At 38.4% G+C, this 19,223-nt stretch overlaps 1 protein-coding gene across 16 annotated transcripts in view; it reads right to left on the bottom strand.

The window, feature by feature from the left end:
- The window catches only part of PPHLN1 (periphilin 1), a 171,296-nt gene that overhangs the window by 23,371 nt on the left and 128,702 nt on the right, over positions 1-19,223 (bottom strand). The window lies entirely within an intron of this gene.

The raw sequence follows: 19,223 nt of genomic DNA, 5'->3' as shown, positions 1-19,223 counted from the left end.
ATACTGTTCCTTGATCAAGTAAATATAAAAATTAAATTTGTAGTTGATTGAACATTACAAGGAAGGTGTGACCAAACCCTCTCACACCCTCCAGTCTGTAGGAATCAGTACTATCAGGCCAAGCAACTAACTGGGCAGGGACACAGCACCACTGACCGGCAGATGGGCTGACCCCAAGCCCACAGTCGCCCTTGGACATGGCTCTGCCCACCAGAGGGCCCCAGAACTGGTCCCATGCATCAGTGTGCAGGCACAAGACCCAAGATGCCCAGGACCTGCCGCGAGAGTACCAGGATGTGCTGAGAGGCAGGGACTAAGCCCAGAAATCGCTGGGATCTGGTTCCACTCACCAGCAAGCCAGGTCTAGTCTTGGGGAAAGTCTCTTTCACCATAAAGTATGACACCAGATCCAGGACCACTGCAGCCCCACACCCTACCTTCAGGCTAGTACCAGCCCTAGGATGGCATGGGCCATAGCCCTGCCAACCAGCAAGCCAACACAAGCTTCAGGACACCCCAGACCATGCAGTCGGCTGTGCCTGAACTGGTGATACACACCAGCAATTCAACACCAGATTTGGGACCCCTTGGCCTTGCATCCAGACCCCAACAGCCAGCACTGCCTATCAGTGGGCTGGCACTAGTCTAAGGACCTTGCTTTACCCAGCCATGGATGGGCAGGCACCAGCCATATGATCTTCCAGATCCCAACTCCGCCCACCAGTGAACCAGCACTAACCCCAGGGCCCACAAGGGTCCTATAACTGGTCACCTCACGATACAGCCCACCCAGCCAGCAGAGGGCAATCTCTGGAAAACAGAACCTGGCAAACAAACTGTGCTTACCAGACTGCCAAGAGTAGTCAGCCCACCATAGCCCACATAGAAGGTATCCCCAGAGCATATAACTCTGGTTTCCTAGCGCATATAAAGAAGAGTGCACTGCCGGGACTCACAGGATGTCTCCTACAAAAGGTCATTTCTTCAAGGTCAGAAAATATAATCAACCTACCAGATACATAAAAACAAAAACACTAATTATGCAAAATGAGGCAACAAAGGAACATGTTACAAATGAAGGAACAAGATAAAATCCCAGAAGAACAACCAAGTGAAGTGGAGACAGGCAATCTACCTGAGAAAGAGTACATTAACAGTTGTAAAAATGATCAAAGAACCAGGGAGACAAATGAATGAACCAAGTGAGAAACTAGAAGTTTCTAACAAATAGAAAATACTACGAAGAACTAAACACAGATGAACACCACACCTGAAAGGAAAAATACACTAGAAGGAACAGAAGACTAAATGATACAGAAAACAGATTAAGTGAGCTGGAAGACAGAGCAGTGGAAATCACTAAAGCTGAACAGAAACAAAAGAAAATAAAAAGAAATTAGGAAGTTTAAGACACCACTGAAACAACATGAAGTGTACTGATATTAACGTTATAGGGGTCCCAGAAAGAGAAGAGACAGACAGAAAGAAGCAGGGAACATATCTGTAGACACAGCCTGGGAAAAGAAACAAACATCCAAGTCCAGGAAGCACAGAGAATTCTAAACAGGATAAACCACAAAAGGACCACACCAAGACACACTACAATTAAAATGGAAAAACGGAAAAGAAAATATTAAAAGCAACAAAGGGGAGGGTCAATACAGCTGTGGAGGAGTGGCAGGCACAAGCTTCTAGGTATAATACAGCTTTAAGAATGTATTGTACAACACAGAAAGAAAAGTAAAGTGAAGTCGCTCAGTCATGTCCGACTCTTTGCAACCCCAGGGACTGTAGCCTACCAGGCTCCTCCATCCATGGGGATTTTCCGGGCAAGGGTACTGGAGTGGGCTGCCGTTTCCTTCTCCAGGGGATCTTCCTGACCCAGGGATTGAACCCAGGTCTCCCACATTGTGGGCAGACACTTTACCATCTGAGCCACTAGGGAAGCCCCGTACAACACAGGGAATATAACAAATATTTTGTAATAACTGTAAATGGAAAGTAACCTTTAAAATGTTATATAGAAGACTAAAAATATTTTTAATAAATTAATTTTTAAAAAACAATAAAATAAAAACAGCAAGTGAAAGAAACAAAAACATACAAGGGAACTCCCATAAGTATATCAGCTAACTTTTCAGCTGAAATTCTGCATGCCAGAAAGGAGTGGCATCATATATCTAAAGTAAGAAAGAGAAAAACATACAACAAAGAATATTCAACCTGAGGAGACTTTCATTCAGATTTGAGGAAGAGATCAAATGTTTCACAGACAAGCAAAAGGGAAGAGTTCAGCACCACCAAACAAGCGTTACAAGAAATGTTAATGGGATTTCTGTAATCAAAAAAGAATATAGCCCAACTAGGGGGAAAAGACACATTTGAAATGAAAATTACAAAAGGAAAAACCTCATCAATAAGGGCAAATATATACAATAAGGGTAGTAAATCAATTGTGGACAAAGGAAGAAGGAAAGTTCAAAGACAAAAGTAACAATATCACCTATGTCCACAATAAACATTTAAGGGATTCACAAATCAAACATGAAAAATATGGTGTCAAAAACAATAATCCTGAGGGAAGGAAAGTAAAAATGAAGGGTTGTTAAAATGTGCTTGAAATCAAGAGATCAACAAATTAAAATAATCACATACATAGAGTCTGCTACAGAGAAACTTATGCTACCCATAAACCAAAGATCTAACAGAGACACACACACACAAAGAAGTCAAACAGAACACTAAAGACAGTCATCAAATCACAAGAGAAAAGAATAAAAGGAACAAAAAAGCTATAAAACAACCCCAAAACAGTGAACAAAATAGCAGAAAGTACATAGATATCAATAATTACTTTAAATGTAAGTGGATTAAATGCTCCAATCAAAAGATAGGCTGAATGGATACAAAAACAATACCTGTATATATGCTGTTTGTAAGAGATTTATTTCATACCTAAACATATGCAGCCTGCAAGTGAGGAGATGGAGAAAGGTAACTTACACAAACAGAAATCAAAACAAAGCTGGGGTAGCAATAGCTGTATCAGACAAAATAGACTTTAAACCAAAGACTGAAACAAGAGATAAAAAAGGAAAATACATAACAATCAAGGAAACAATCCAAGAGGATATATCAATTGTGTATGTATATGCAGCCAACAAAGCAATACCTAAATATATAAAGCAAATATTTACAAATATAAAAGGAGGAATGGACAATAGCAGTAGGGTACTTTAGCACTCTATTTACATCAATGGACAGATCAGACAGACAGAAAATCAATAAGGGAAACACTGACCTTAAATGGCACTTTAGACTAGGTGAACTTACTGGATATATATATAGAGCATTTCATCCAAAAGAAACAATACACATGCATGTGCACAAGGAACATTCTCCAGGACAGACTAAAGGCAAGGCCACAAAAGAAACCTCAGTAAATTTTAAAAATCTGAGATCATATCAGGCTTTCTTTCCTGACCCCCAACAATGAGACTAGAAACTACAAAAAAAAAAATTTGCAAAAACACAAACGTGTAGGCTAAAAAATATGCTACTCAAAAACCAATAGATCACTGAAGAAATTCAAGAGGAGATAAGAAAATACCTAAAGGCTGCTGCTCCTGCTAAGTCGCTTCAGTCGTATCCGACTCCGTGCGACCCCATAGACGGCAGCCCACCAGGCTCTCCGTCCCTGGGATTCTCCAGGCAGGAACACTGGAGTGGGCTGCCATTTCCTTCTCCAATGCATGAAAGTGAAAAGTGAAAGTGAAGTCGCTCAGTCGTGTCCGACTCCTAGTGACCCCATGGACTGCAGCCTACCAGGCCCCTCTGTCCATGGGATTTTCCAGGCAAGAGTACTGGAGTGGGTTGCCATTGCCTTCTCCGTACCTAAAGGCAAATGAAAACAAAAATACAATGATCTAAAACCTTTGAGTGAGTGAGTGAAGTCGCTCAGTCGTGTCAGACTCTTTGCGACCCCATGGACTGTAGCCCACCAGGTTCCACCATCCATGGGATTTTCCAGGCAAGAATACTGGAATGAGTTGCCATTTCCTTCTCCAGGAGATCTTCCCGACCCAGGGATTGAACCCAGGTCTCCCACATGGTAAGCATTGTAGGCAGACGCTTTACCGTCTGAGCCACCAGGGAAGATCCAAAACCTTTGGGATGCAGCAAAAACAGTTCTAAGAGGGAAGTCTATAGTGATACAGCCTACCTCAAGAAACAAGAAAAATATTAAATAAACAACCTAACCTTAAAGCTAAACAAACTAGAGAAAGAACAAACAAACTCAAAAGTTAGAAGAAGGAATGTAATCATAAAGATCAGAGCAGAAATAAACAAAAAGACACTTAAAAAAAAAAAGGCAAAGAATCAATCAAACTAAAAACTAGTTCTTTCAAAGGATTAATAAATGTGATAAATCTTTATCCAGACTCCACAAGAAAAAAAAAAAGGAAGAGGGCCCAAATCAGTAAAATCAGAAACAAAAAATAAGTTAAAAGTGACACCACCACCAAGGCAAAGAAAAGTAAGTAACTACAATGAACAATTATATGCCTCAAAATGGACAATCTAGAAGAAAGGGACAAACTCCTGGAAATGTACAATTCCCTAAGACTGAACCAGGAGGAAAGAGATGAACAGACCAATTATTACAAAAGTTGAATCAGTAATTTAAAAAAATTCCAGCAAACTATAAAGTCCAGGATCAAATGGTTTCAGAGAATTCTACCGAACATTCAGAGGGTGAGTTACACCCGTCCTTCTCAACCTTCTCCAAAAGACCACAGAAGAAGAAATGCTTCTAAACTCATTCTATGAAGCCACCATTACCTAGATACCAAAACCAAAAATATCACAAACAAAAGAAAACTACAGATATTCCTGATGAACATATTAGAGAGTTAAGCAGGCAGTCCAAGACTTTAAAGGAGGAGGCAGCAAGCATTCTTTTATACATTCTTTTGCCTTAGTCAGGTAGCATGTTTCTTTTAAGCCCTGTACTGGTATTGCAACAATATATCTTGCTTGAGACAACTGGCTACACAGCAGTAACACATCTTACTCCTGGAAAATGCTTTTCTAAGACATCCTTATGCTTTTCTTAGGCTCTTGCCTGGAAAATCCCATGGACGGAGGAGCCTAGTAGGCTGCAGTCCATGGGGTCGCTGAGGGTCGGACACGACTGAGCGACTTCACTTTGACTTTTCACTTTCATGCATTGGAGAAGGAAATGGCAACCCACTCCAGTGTTCTTGCCTGGAGAATCCCAGGGACGGGGGAGCCTGGTGGGCTGCCGTCTATGGGGTCGCACAGAGGCGGACATGACTGAAGCGACTTAGCAGCAGCAGCAGCAGCAGCAGCTAATAATTGTAACAAATCTCAACTGGGAACCTGTTTCTCAAGACTCCTACCCCTGATCACACAGCAACAGTGTATCTTGTCCAGAGAGGTTGCCCAGAACCAGTTCTCCCAGTATAATCTTGTGCCCAAATTATCTCAGGATGTATGCCTTGGGAAAGGGCCTGGTGGAACTCTTAACAACCTTGAAGTATTCTTTTTATCTATTCTCAGCAGCCAGTTGAGAAGTATATAAGGCCCTGATTAAACTAGTGGGGCTGGGTACTCGTTCTACCCCTTTCTGATGTCACATTCACTTTAAATAAAACTCTACACAAAGCTCTTAGTGACTGAGACTGTGGTTGGTCCCAGAGTTAAATCTTCTCCTTTGGAGACCATGAAACTGGCAGTACTGTACACGGTAAGCTATCACATAGATGCAAAAATATTCAACCAAATATCAGCAAAATGAGTCCAACTATACATTAAAAGGATCACACATCATGATTAAGTGAAGTTTATCCCAGGGATCCAAGGGATGGTTCAATATCCACAAAATAATGTGATACACCTACTACATTAACAAACTGAAAAATAAAAACCATATAATCACCTCAGTAGATAAAGAAAAAGCTTTTGGTAAAAGTCAACATCCATTTATGATTTAAAAACCTCTCCAGAAAGTGGGTATATAGAAGGAAAATTTCTCAAAATAATAAAAGTCATATATGAGAACTCAACAGCCAACATTCATATTCAATGGTGAAAAGTGAAATGCATTTCCTCTAAGATTAAGAACAAGACAAGAATGTTTCCTTTGCATTTTATTCAACATAGTATTGGCAGTCCTAGTTAGAGCAATTAGACAACAACCAGAAATAAGAGAATTCCAAATTGGAAAGAAAGATACAAAACTAATACTATTGGCAAAGAACATGAGAGTATTCACAGAAATTCCTAAAGACACCACCAAAAAACTACTAGAGATTATGAATATAGTCAGTAAATCTGAAGTATACAAAATTAATATACAGAAATCTATTGCATTTCTACCTACTAACAATGAACTGTAAGAAAGGAAGGAAACCAACCTACATTTACGATCACATGAGAAAGAATAAAATATCTAGGAATAAACCTAAGGAGGTAAAAAACATGTATTTAAAAAACTAAAAGACAGTGATGAAAGAAATTGAAGATGACACACGTGGAGGGAAAGATATATGATGTTCATGTGATAGTGCAAGTGTTAGTTGCTCAGTCATGTCCAACCCTTTACAACCCCGTGGATTGTAGCTTGTCAAGCTCCTCTGTCCCTGGAATTCTTCAGGCAAGAATACTGGAGTGGGTAGCCATTCCCTTTCTCCAGGGGAAACTTCCAGACCCAGGGATCAAACCTGGGTTTTCTGCAATGCAGGCAGATTCTTTACCATCTGAGCCACCAGGGAAGCCCTATGTGTTCATCAATGATAAGAATTAATAATATAAAAATGACCAAACTATTTAAGGCAATCTAGACTCAATGCAGGCCCGATCAAAATACCAATGGCATCTTTCACAGAACTAAAATAATTTAAAACTTCGTATGGAAACACAAAAGACCATGAAGAGCCAAAACAATCTTAAGAAAGAAGAACAGAGCTAGAGGTATCATGCTCCCTGACTTCAGACTATATTACAAAGCTACAGTAGTAAAAAAAGTTCAGTACTGGCACAAAAACAAAAAATCAACATATTTACAGTCAGTTAAGATGGAGAAACAGTGGAAACAGTGTCAGACTTCATTTTTTGGGGCTCCAAAATCACTGTAGATAGTGACTGCAGCCATGAAATTAAAAGATGCTTACTCCTTGGAAGAAAACTTATGACCAACCTAGATAGCATATTCAAAGGCAGAGACATTAGTTTGCCAACAAAGGTCCGTCTAGTCAAGGCTATGGTTTTTCCTGTGGTCATGTATGGATGTGAGAGTTGGACTGTGAAGAAGGCTGAGCGCCGAAGAATTGATGCTTTTGAACTGTGGTGTTGGAGAAGACTCTTGAGAGTCCCTTGGACTACAAGGAGATCCAACCAGTCCATTCTGAAGGAGATCAGCCCTGGGATTCCTTTGGAAGGAATGATGCTAAAGCTGAAACTCCAGTACTTTGGCCACCTCATGCGAAGAGTTGACGCATTGGAAAAGACCCTGATGCTGGGAGGGATTGGGGGCAGGAGGAGAAAGGGATCACAGAGGATGAGATGGCTGGATGGTATCACCGACTCAATGGACGTGAGTCTGAGTGAACTTCAGGAGTTGGTGATGGACAGGAAGGCCTGGAGTGCCGCGATTCATGGGATCACAAAGAGGCAGACACGACTGAGCGACTGAACTGAACTGAACTGAACGTATGACAGAGGCAAGAATATCCAGTGGGGAAAGATAATCACTTTAATGTGGTGCTAGGCATTCTAGACAACTACATAAAAAAGAATGAACTTAGAACATTTTCTCCCACCATATACAAAAATAAACTTAAAATGGATTAAAGACCTAAAAGTAAAACTGTAAACTATAAAACTCATAGAGAAAAACATGGGTAGAAGATTTTGTCTGTCTCTCTAGGCAAAGGCAACAAAAGCAAAAACAAACACATGGCACGTAATAAAATTTAACAGTTTTGCACAGCAAAGAAAACCACTGACAAAACAAAAAGACAACCTAGAGAAAGGAAAAAAATACTTGCAAATGATATGACCAAAAAGGGGTTATTATGCAAAGTACAACTCCTACAAGTCAATATCAAAAAATAAACAAACCAATTTTTTAAAAGTTGGGCAAAATATATAAATAGACATTTTTCCAAAAAAGACATGCAAATGTTAACAGGCACATGCAAAGTTGCTCCATATCACTAATTATCAGAGAGTGAGTGAGTGAGTGAAAGTCACTCAGTTGTGTCCAACTCTTTGCAACCCCATGGACGATACAGTCCATGGATTTCTCCAGGCCAGAATACTGGAGTGGGTAGCCTTTCCCTTCTCCAGGGGACATTCCCAACCCAGGGATCGAACCCAGGTCTCCAACACTGCAGGCGGATTCTTTACCAGCTGAGCCACAAGGGAAACCCAATCATCAGAGAAATGCATATCAAAACCAGAATGAGATACTACCTCATATCTCACACCTGTCACATCTTTGGCTATCATCACAAAGACTATAAATAATAAATATTGGCAAGGATGTGGAGAAAAGGGAACTCGTGTACACTGAGGATGGGAATGTAAATTGGTACAGCCACTATGAAAAACAGTGGTGGTTGGTAAAAAAACAAACAGAAAATAGAATTACCAAATGATCCCTTTTCCACTCCTGGGTATATATCTGAAGGAAATAAAAACACTAATTCAAAAAGGTACATGCACCCCAATGTTCATAGCAGCCATTAGTTACAACAGCCAAGATATGGAAGTAACTTAAGTGTTCATCAATAGATGAAAGGATAAAGAAGATGTAGTGCATATATATGCAAGAGAATACTACTCAGCCATAAATAAGGAAATTTTGCCATCTGCAACAATACGGATGGAGTTGGAGGGTATTATGCTAAGTGAAAATAGTCTGACAGAGAAAGACAAATACTATATGGTATTACTTATATGTGGAATCTGAAAGCTACACAAACTGGCGAGTATATATATAAAAAAAGACTCAGATACAGAAAACAAACTAGTGATTACCATGAGGAAAAGCGAAGTAGGGAGAGGCATGATAAAAGTAGGGGATTAAGAGGTATACTACTATGTATAAAATAAATAAGCTACAGGATATACTGTACAACAGAGGGAATACAGATAATATTTTATAACTATAAATGGAATATAATCTTAAAAAATTGTGACTCATTTGTACACCTGAAACTTAGCAATAATACTATATATCAATTATGCCTCGATTTAAAAAAATTCAGTCTAAAGTTCTTTTCCTATAAGACAATCTCTGTAGAAAGATAACAAAATTCAACTAGAAATGATGTGCTTCACTGTACATTCAAATAAAGACAACTATACAAAGAGACAAATTGCAAAATGTCTAAAAATGCATTTATATTGTCTTTTACAAAACACATACACACATAAAACAACAAGAACTTCTTCAAAATTTAAAGCAAACTCACCCAGAAATGTTTCCATTCAGGATGACAATATTTAAGATGTCAAGAGGATTGCATATTACTAAGATGAAGCAATAATTAAAATGTAAACATATTGTATGTAAAACAAAGGAAAAACTTCCAGTTCTGCCTCTATCTCTAGTGTGTAGGTGTGACAGGAAAGCACCACATTTTTTCCTCAAACGCTGAATCATCTCCAGTGATTTAAGCCAGTATTTATCTCATATGACTCTTGTGTAACAGCTGCATTCTGTATTTTTCTTTAAATGCCACTTATTTCAGTTATAGAGACAAAGGAAACCACAATAAATTGGAACAACCAAATACAACTTTAAAAGTCAAATTTTGACTATAACATCCTGTATTTCTGTCCAAAAAAAAAAAAAAAATATATATATATATATATATATATATATGTATACCATTCTCCTCACATACTGAACATATTGTGAATTATCCATATGAAAATTAGATTAACTATGTTTTCTTAGCCTTCAAGTCATCATATGTGGATATAACTGCACAGGAAAAGCTTCAAATTGAAATCCTCCACACAATAAAAATTAACTTGTTATGACCTGAAAGAATAAGTCACAGATATTCCAAAAGAGAAAGGAAAAAAATGTAAAAAATTACTATAGGTATCATTTATCATTTTCTTTCTATAAAAAAAGTTTTCATTCACATTGAACATAAATATAATCTGAACACAATTCAGTATTCAAAATTGAAAAGAAATCTTAAGTCTCCAACTCTTGAAAAAGTTCCCACAGATGCCACTATTATACAAAGATAGGCCATTAGCATTTTAAATGTCCATTTTTACTTTGTCTTATAAAAATGTGTGTGAAAGAAATTAAATTGTTAATAGGATGGAAGGGCAATATGGCCGAGTGATGGAGATGATGGGTTTTAAGGTCTCGGAGTCCCTAGGTTTGGGTTGCTATGTGTCTCTGGGTGCGTTACATGATTCTGTAAGCCCCACTTGCCTTATCTGTAATGTGGGAACTATAACAGGATCTTACAGGGCTTTTGTACAAGTATTAAAGAACAAAAAATATACTTAATACTCAGAAACCATTCACTCAACAAATATTTGAGGCCTACCAGCCAACAAATTTTTGAGGACCTACTATATACAAGCCCCATACAACTGGCAAAGAAACAAAAGAAAACGCACAGTCCTATCCTTAGAAAGCTTTCTTTTTAGTGGGAAAGATATACAACAATATGTATAAAAACATATAAACATATGTATACTCGCAGGAAGTGTTACAAAGGTTCAGTGATGGAGGAACTACTTTGATTATTCAGGGGAATAGTATACTGGCACCCCATTCTAGTAGTCTTGCCTGGAAAATCCCATGGATGGAGGAGCCTGGTGAGCTGTAGTCCATGGGGTCGCTAAGAGTCGGACATGACTGAGCAACTTCCCTTTCACTTTTCACTTTCATGCATTGGAGAAGGACATGGCAACCCACTCCAGTGTTCTTGCCTGGAGAATCCCAGGGACGGGGGAGCCTGGTGGGCTTCCATCTATGGAGTCACACAGTCGGACACGACTGAAGCGACTTAGCAGCAGCAGCAGTATTCAAGTAGGGTCCTGAAAGATGAAAAGCCAGCAACTGCATTCTAGGCAAACCTAACAGCATTAACAAAGGCCACCCAAGGTGGGGAAGCATGTTCTATTAAGAGGTAGTACAGGGCCTCACAGATGGCGCAGTGCTGCCGCCTGCCAATGCAGGGGAATCCATCGCCAATGCAAAGAACCTACCTGCCAATGCAGGAGACACAAGAGATGCAGGTTCAATCCCTGGGTTGGGAAGATCTCCTGGAGTAGGAATCGCAACATACTCCAGTATTCCTGCTTGGAAAATTCCATGAACAGAGAAGCCCAGTGGGCTACAGTCCATGGGGTTGCAAAGAGTCAGACATAACTGAAAACACATACACAAACACGCACACACAAAGACATGACTGCAGTACAGTCATAAAGGTAATATGCACAAAGGTGATATGAAAGAAATATGAAGAGAGAGGTAGTAGAAAGAACCAGCAGATCTTGACAGCCACAGTGAAGACTTCACATTTTTACTTTGAAATACTACAATGGGAAGGAAACCATTATATTGAACAGGTTTATACATCTGGAAAGAACCACAGCAACATGTTATTTGGCTAAAAGACTGGAATTCAAAGCATTCTGGGGCACTGAAACTTGTTTTTGTTTGAAATACTATTGTTTGTTCCTTTCAGGTGGAAAATTCTAAAATACATTAGCCGTTTCCTGCCTAAGGCTTATATATATATATACTTAGGTCTTTAATTCAGAATGCTTTGATTTTCAACATTGCTAATTTATCAGAGAAATGAAAATCAAAACGACAATGAGGTAGTGGCATAATTATACTCGTCAAAATGGCTGTCATCAAAAAATCCATAAATAATAAATGGAGAGGGTGCGGCAAGAATGCAACCCTCCTACACCATTGGCTGGGATGTAAATTGGTGAATCACTATGGAGAACAGTATGGAGGTTCCTTTAAAAACTATTATAAAAATATAGCTACCATATGATCCTGCAATCCTACTCCTGGGCATATATCTAGGTAAAAACATAGTTCAAAAGAATACATGCACGCAAATGTTCATTGCAGCACTAGTTACAATAGCCAAGACATGGAAGCAACCTAACTGTCCATCAACAGAGGAATGGATAAAGAAGATGTGGTACATGTATACAATGGAATATTACTAAGCCGTTCCATTTCAGCAACATCAGTGGACCTAGAGATTGCCATACTGAGAAAAGTCAGTCAGACAGAGAAAGAGAAATATCTGATGATATCACTTACATATGGAAACTAACAAACTCACAGACTTAGAGAATGAACTTATGGTTAGGAATGGGGAGAGTGATACTTAGGGAGTTTGGATTGACATGTACACACATGACCTGTATTTAAAATAAACTGAAAAAAAACAAATACATGTTTATGTATAACTGAATCACTTTGCTGTACTCCAGAAACTCTCATACAACACTGTTAATCACCTATATTCCAATATAAAGTTAAAAGTTAAAAAAAAAAAAAAAAAAGACATCTCAAAAACACTAAAAAACTAAAGTACTTTTTTCTTTTCCTCCCTTTTAAACACAACATGATTAGGACTTCCCTGGTTGTCCAGTGATTAGAAACTGCCTATCAATGCAGAGGACACAGGTCCAATCCCTGGGCCAGGAAGATTCCGCATGCCGTGAGGCAACTGAGCCTGTGTGCCACAGCTACTGAGCCCATGCACCCTAGAGCCCGTGCTCTGCAACAAGAGAAGCCACTGTGATGAGAAGCCCACGCACTGCACTGAGAGGAGCCTCCACTCACTGCAGGTAGAGCCTGTGCACAGCAACAAAGACTCAGCACAGCCAAAAGTAAATGAGTAAATTAATAAGTAAGTGCTCTCTTAAAAGAAAAAAATCATGATCAACAGCCATGCTAAGTTTAGCCATGCTGCTAAACTTATGACCATAAGTTTACTGTTTTTCACTTGCCTCTTCTATGTTGTTGAGCTAACAATATGTAATTGTTCAAAATCCTGGGCAACAGAACTGATAAAACTTCCTGGCATATAAATAAATGAGTCAAACCGTGAAGAGATTAAATTTCCTTTTTTTCCCCAATAAAATCATCCACCTTCACCATCTATCAGTGATTGTTTAGAAATATCTAAGGTGTCCTTACTTGGTTAACTATGGATAAACAATCTAGTTTGGTTTTCCACTCTTACTCAAAGGACACTGTAAATTTTTGGAAAAATTCCAAAACTGCAGTTATTTGATCCATTACAAACTCTTTAATCTCCCTGTTGAGTTCCATATCAAAACACACCATTCGGTGTACTCTACGCCCTCTCCTTGCCTGACTCAGCAACTCCACTGCTCATAGGATTCTTCTCCATATCCTTCTTCCCCTTACTCAAAGCAAAAATGCCTCTCAAATTCCAGTTGAGCTATTTCAAATCCTAAAAGATGATGCTGTGAAAGTGCTGCACTCAATATGCCAGCAAATTTGGAAAACTCAGCAGTGGCCACAGGACTGGAAAAGGGCAGTTTTCATTTCAATCCCAAAGAAAGGCAATCCCAAAGAATGCTCCAACTACTGCACAATTGCACTCATCTCACACGCTAGCAAAATCATGCTCAAAATTCTCCAAGCCAGGTTTCAACAGTATGTGAACTGTGAATTTCCAGATGTTCAAGCTGGATTTAGAAAACGCAGAGCAACCAGAGATCAAATTGCCAACATCCACTGGATCATCGAAAAAGCGAAGAGTTCCAGAAAAACACCTACTTCTGCCTTATTGACTATACCAAAGCCTTTGACTGTGTGGATCACAACAAACTGTGGAAAATTCTTCAAGAAATGGGAATACCAGACCAGCTGACCTGCCTCCTGAGAAATCTGTATACAGGTTAAGAAGCAACAGTTAGAACTGGACATGGAACAACAGACTGGTTCCAAATAGGGAAAGGAGTACATCAAAGCTGTATATTGTCACCCTGCTTACTTAACTTCTATGCAGAGTATATCATGCGAAATGCCAGACTGGATGAAGCACAAGCTGGAATCAAGATTGCCGGGAGAAATATCAATAACCTCAGACATGCAGATGACACCACCCTTATTATGACAGAAGTGAAGAAGCAAAAGTGAAGAACAACTAAACAGCCTCTTGATGAAAGTGAAAGTGGAGGGTGAAAAAGTTGGCTTAAAATTCAACATTCAGAATAAGATCATGGCATCTGGTCCCATCACTTCATGGCAAATAGATGGGGAAACAATGGAAACAGTGAGAGATTTTATTTTAGGGGTTCAAAACTCACTGCAGACGGTGACTGAAGCCATGAAAATAAAAGACACTTGCTCCTTGGAAGAAAAGCTATAACCAACCTAGACAGCATATTAAAAAGCACAGACATTACTTTGCCAACAAAGGTCCGTCTAGCCAAAGCTATGGTTTTCCCAGTAGTCGTGTATGGATGTGAGAGTTGGACTATAAAGAAAGTTGAGTGCCAAAGAATTGATGCTTTTGAACTGTGGCGTTGGAGAAGACTCTTGAGAGTCCCTTGGAGAGTAAGGAGATCCGACCAGTCCATCCTAAAGGAAATCAGTCCTGAATATTCATTGGAAGGACTGATGCTGAAGCTGACATTTCAACACTTTGGCCACCTGATGTGAAGAACTGACTCGCAAAAGACTGTGATGCTGGGCAAGACTGAAGTTGGGAGAAGAGGACAACAGAGGATGAGACAGTTGGATGGCATCACTGACTCAACGGACATTAGTTTGAGTAAACTCCAGGTGTTGGTGATGGACAGGGAGGCCTGGCGTGCAGCAGTCCATAGGGTCACAAAGAGTCAGACATGACTGAGTGACTGAACTGAACTGAAACTCATTTTCTTTCCACCTCAAAAATGCTGCCACTTTATTCTCCTTTGCCCTAGTCCCGAGAAAAAAGGTTTCTCTAAATTTTTAAGGTTAGGTCCTTCTGTCTCTGCTATTGATAGCCTCTCATGCTTTATCAATTATTTCATCTGTTTTTTATCTCATTCTCTCTATCACCTTTACCCTTTCACAACTGGTTAAAAGTAAGTAAGTAAATAAATAAATAGGGGACTAAGTTTTGTTGTTCTCCTGCCACCTGCTCTGACACACTAGTTCTCCATTGCTGGCTCCACCAATCTAAATCAGGCTCTCACCATCACCTACCTAAAGAGTAGCCAAACAGTTGTCCACAGCCAAACCCATCTTCAAAAAAAAAAAAAAATCATGATTCTAATTCTCATGAATATGAAATTCATCCATAAACCATACTGCCTATCAATAGAATTCAAACTCTTTTTTTCCTGGTCCTTAAATTTTTCAACAATCTGGCTAAATTTTCAACCTGGTTGAAAATATTTTTCCTGGTTAAATTTTTCAACCATCTCTCCTCAGAAAACTATCTTGGGCTTGCCATCTTTTCCCTACCAAGAAATTTCTATAAAATACAGTCTATAATCACACCCTTTCTCATGCTACCTTAGTCTGCTGTCTTCTACTTGGAGACTGTGCCCTTTAACTTGTGGGACCTATACTAACTCTGAATGGTTAACTGCAGTACAGAATTGGATTGCAGCTCATCAGTAGCCAACTGAAAAGATACTTTCTTCATGATTTGTATCCTTTATAACAAAACTCTAATCAGAAGTTTAGCACTTTTCTGAGTTCTCTCAGTTGTTTTAGCATATAACTGAACTCAATGAGATTAGGGAACACCTAAATTTGCAGCCAATTTGTAACGAATTGACTGGGGATCAGTTTGTTACCAGCCATCCAAAGTACAGCCAGCTGATATCTAAAGTAAGGACAGTCTTGTTGGACCCTTTAACTCTTGGAGTCTGCACTAACTCTGGGTGGTAAGGGACAGAACTGCATTGCAGTACACCAGGTGGGACTGAAAACAAAATACTTCCTTCCAAAGTCTTTCCATCAAATCAAGACAAAGTTCTTAAGCCCACTACTCAAGACTATTCAAAATACTTCTAATACACCACAGGAAATAAAATTCTGTCAACACCTATTCTACAAAATCATTGCAATAAATGCTGTGACTGGGAAAGTGAACAGGAAAATGAAGGGTATGTGGGAGAGATCAAAAAATATTCATGTAGAGATGGCCAAGAGGGACATAAAAAATGCTCATCATTGCTATTAGAGAAAAGCAAATCAAAAGCATAATGAGGTACCACCTCACATTGGTCAGAATGGCCATCCTTCAAAAGTCTACAAATAATAAATGTGGAGACAGTGTGGAGAGAAGGGAAGCCTCTTACACTGTTGGTGGGAATGTAAATTGGTACAGTCACTTCAGAGAACTATACAAAGGTTCCTTAAAAAACTAAAAATAGGGCTACCACATGACCCTGCAATCCCACTCCTGGGCACATACCTAGAGAAAAACATGGTCCAAAAGGATACATGCATTTCAACGTTCACTGCAGCACTGTTCACAACAGCCAGACATGGAAGCAACCTAAATGTCCATCAAAAGAGGAATGGATAAGGAAGATGTGGTACAGATATAAATGGAATATTACTCAGCCATTAGAAAGAATGAAATGCCATTTGCAGCAACACTTAGAGATTATCATACTAAGTGAAGTAAGTCAGAAAGAGAAAGACAAACACCAAATGGTATTACTTATAAGTGGAATCTAAGATACGACACAAATAAACTTATCTACAAAACAGAAACACACTCACAGACGCAGAATAGACTTGTGGTTGCCAATGGGGGTGGGGTAGGAGGGAAGGACTGGGAGTTTGGGATTAGTAGATGCAAACTATTATATGAAAAACAACACACGTGTGTGTGTGTGTGTGTGTGTGTGTGTGTGTATAACTGAGTTAATCTGCTGTACAGCAGAAATTAATACAGTCAATAAATTTTTTTAAGAAATACATCAGCTATATGTCAGCAGAAATTTTTTAAAAAGCAGAAACCTAAAAAAAAATTCATTTAAAAGCATAGCTAAACTCTAAATAAGTAAGAGGAATTGCCAGAAGTCATAAATGAAGAAAGAAAAGAAGCAAGAAAGCAGAGTGCTGTACTAGTATCATGAGCCATGGCTGCCCCGAAGAGTCAAGAACTCAAAGCCTGGCAGGGAATGAGAAACACAACTTCTGGTTCATTCAAGACAGAACTGCATTTAAGCCCTCTGTATAAAGCTAAGATTTTTGTGAAAAGGTTGAACTAGAAAAAAACAAAAATCACTCGTCAGTAAAAGAAAATGACAGGGCAACTTCTCTGCCCTGGTCTGGTCTCTTGAGGTGAGGAGATGCAGTTTCCTCTGAAAATTCATAAGTGCAGTCTCCCTTCATATGCATTTGAAGTTCTAAATATAATCTCACAACTCCAAAATACATATTACATGAGAGAACATGCTACCATAAGCAAGAGTCAGCAGAAACAACAGCTGGATTAAAGACCTGAGACTTCAGATATTAAAACTACCAGTTATAGAAAATAAGATGTTTAAGGAAATGGAATGAAAACATAAGCAATAAACAATCTAATTCTATGCCAATATATAAAAAAAAATAAAATTGAACATGTAAAAGTAGAAAATATTAACTGAAATTAAGAACTCAATGGATAGGTTGAATGACAAATTAGATACAACTGAAGACTTAGAGGTTTTAAGTAATAACCTATATTATTAACTGAACAAAATACCCATAATAGCTACTAGGAAAAGATAGACAAGATGAAGGAAAAATTTAAGAGAAATAAAAGATGGGATGAAAAAAGTCTACCTATGTCCAACTGGAGTACATAAAAATAGAAAGAGAGGATGCTCAAAATTCAAAGCGTTAACAATTTATAATTTTCTAGCTCTAATGAAAAATGTAAATTCTCAGAAAGCATAAGTTATCTTACACAGAACAAATTTTAAAAACATCCATATCTAGACACGTTACAGTGAAACTGTACTTAAATAAATTTTAGGATAAAAATCTTTTCCTTGTCCCTTAACAGACTGTTGTAAAGATCTATTTTTTCACATTAATAATAGTTTTTATATCAATCTTCTAGTATATATATTTTAGTCACGAGTAATAAATGTATAAGAAATCCTGTCATAGAGGATTATAGTATATGAAAACCAATCAAATCTGTCTGCATTTTTTCAACAAAATGCATTAGGATGGTTTTCTTTCTTCCTTTAGCTCCCAATCTCTTGAAGTGAAAGACTCCTGAAGCTAAAATGGCAGAGAAAAACTATATGGCAATGCTTCTAGTTTCATTCATTCAACTGTTAAATTACTGTGAATCTACTGTAGGCAAGGGACTCTGGATGTTACAAAGGTGATTAATTGCTAACTATCCTTTTAGCCTATTTAAAAGATAAACAGCACCCTGGTTGAACATATGCTAACTGTGAGTAGGAGGAAAAGATGTTACTAACTTTTGGCTGTGTAACTTTCACAGGCAAACAACAGTTGGCTGTGCAACTGATGAATTCAGTGAATAAAGTTTTAGCATAGCATAAATAAAACAAAACTGAGAAACGTACACATGCTGCAAACAACCTGCCCTCCCTTAATACCTGGTTTCAACTAAAAAGCCAATTAATTTAATATTTTTTATACTTTTGCTTTACACGACATTCCAACCTCTTTCACAATTACAATCATTAAAGAAATGGAATGGAAAATATTTTTATGTAAGAACAAATTCTAGTAAGAGAGACTCACTAGATGAAAGAGACAGGAGGGGTCATTTTTGTCCTCCTTGACTTCAATGCCATTAATTATAATTTCAACCCATCCACAAAGGTTATAATTTAATATACAAGACTACCAAAGGAACAGATTATTTTTCAGTGTGATTTATAAGTTACCTGGTCAGAGTGTGGGTATGTATACTCAATTTCTATTTTTATGTACTCCAGTTGGACATAGGCAGACTTTCTTCATCTCTTTCATTTTCTTAATTTTTTCTTTCATCTTTTTCTATTTGAAATTATGGGTATTTTGTTCTTGTAAGCACACAAGATTTAACACTTTTTTCATCTACCATAAAGAATAGTACAAAGCAACAACAGCAGTCATGTTGATACTGACAATACACTAAGCAACTTAAATAAATATGCTCATTTAATTCTACCTTTACTATGAA

Source organism: Bubalus bubalis, chromosome 4, assembly GCF_019923935.1.
Source record: "Bubalus bubalis isolate 160015118507 breed Murrah chromosome 4, NDDB_SH_1, whole genome shotgun sequence".
NCBI lineage: Eukaryota > Metazoa > Chordata > Mammalia > Artiodactyla > Bovidae > Bubalus > Bubalus bubalis.
Note: the sequence above shows the minus strand (reverse complement) of the source record. Positions and strands in the feature narration are given on the sequence as shown.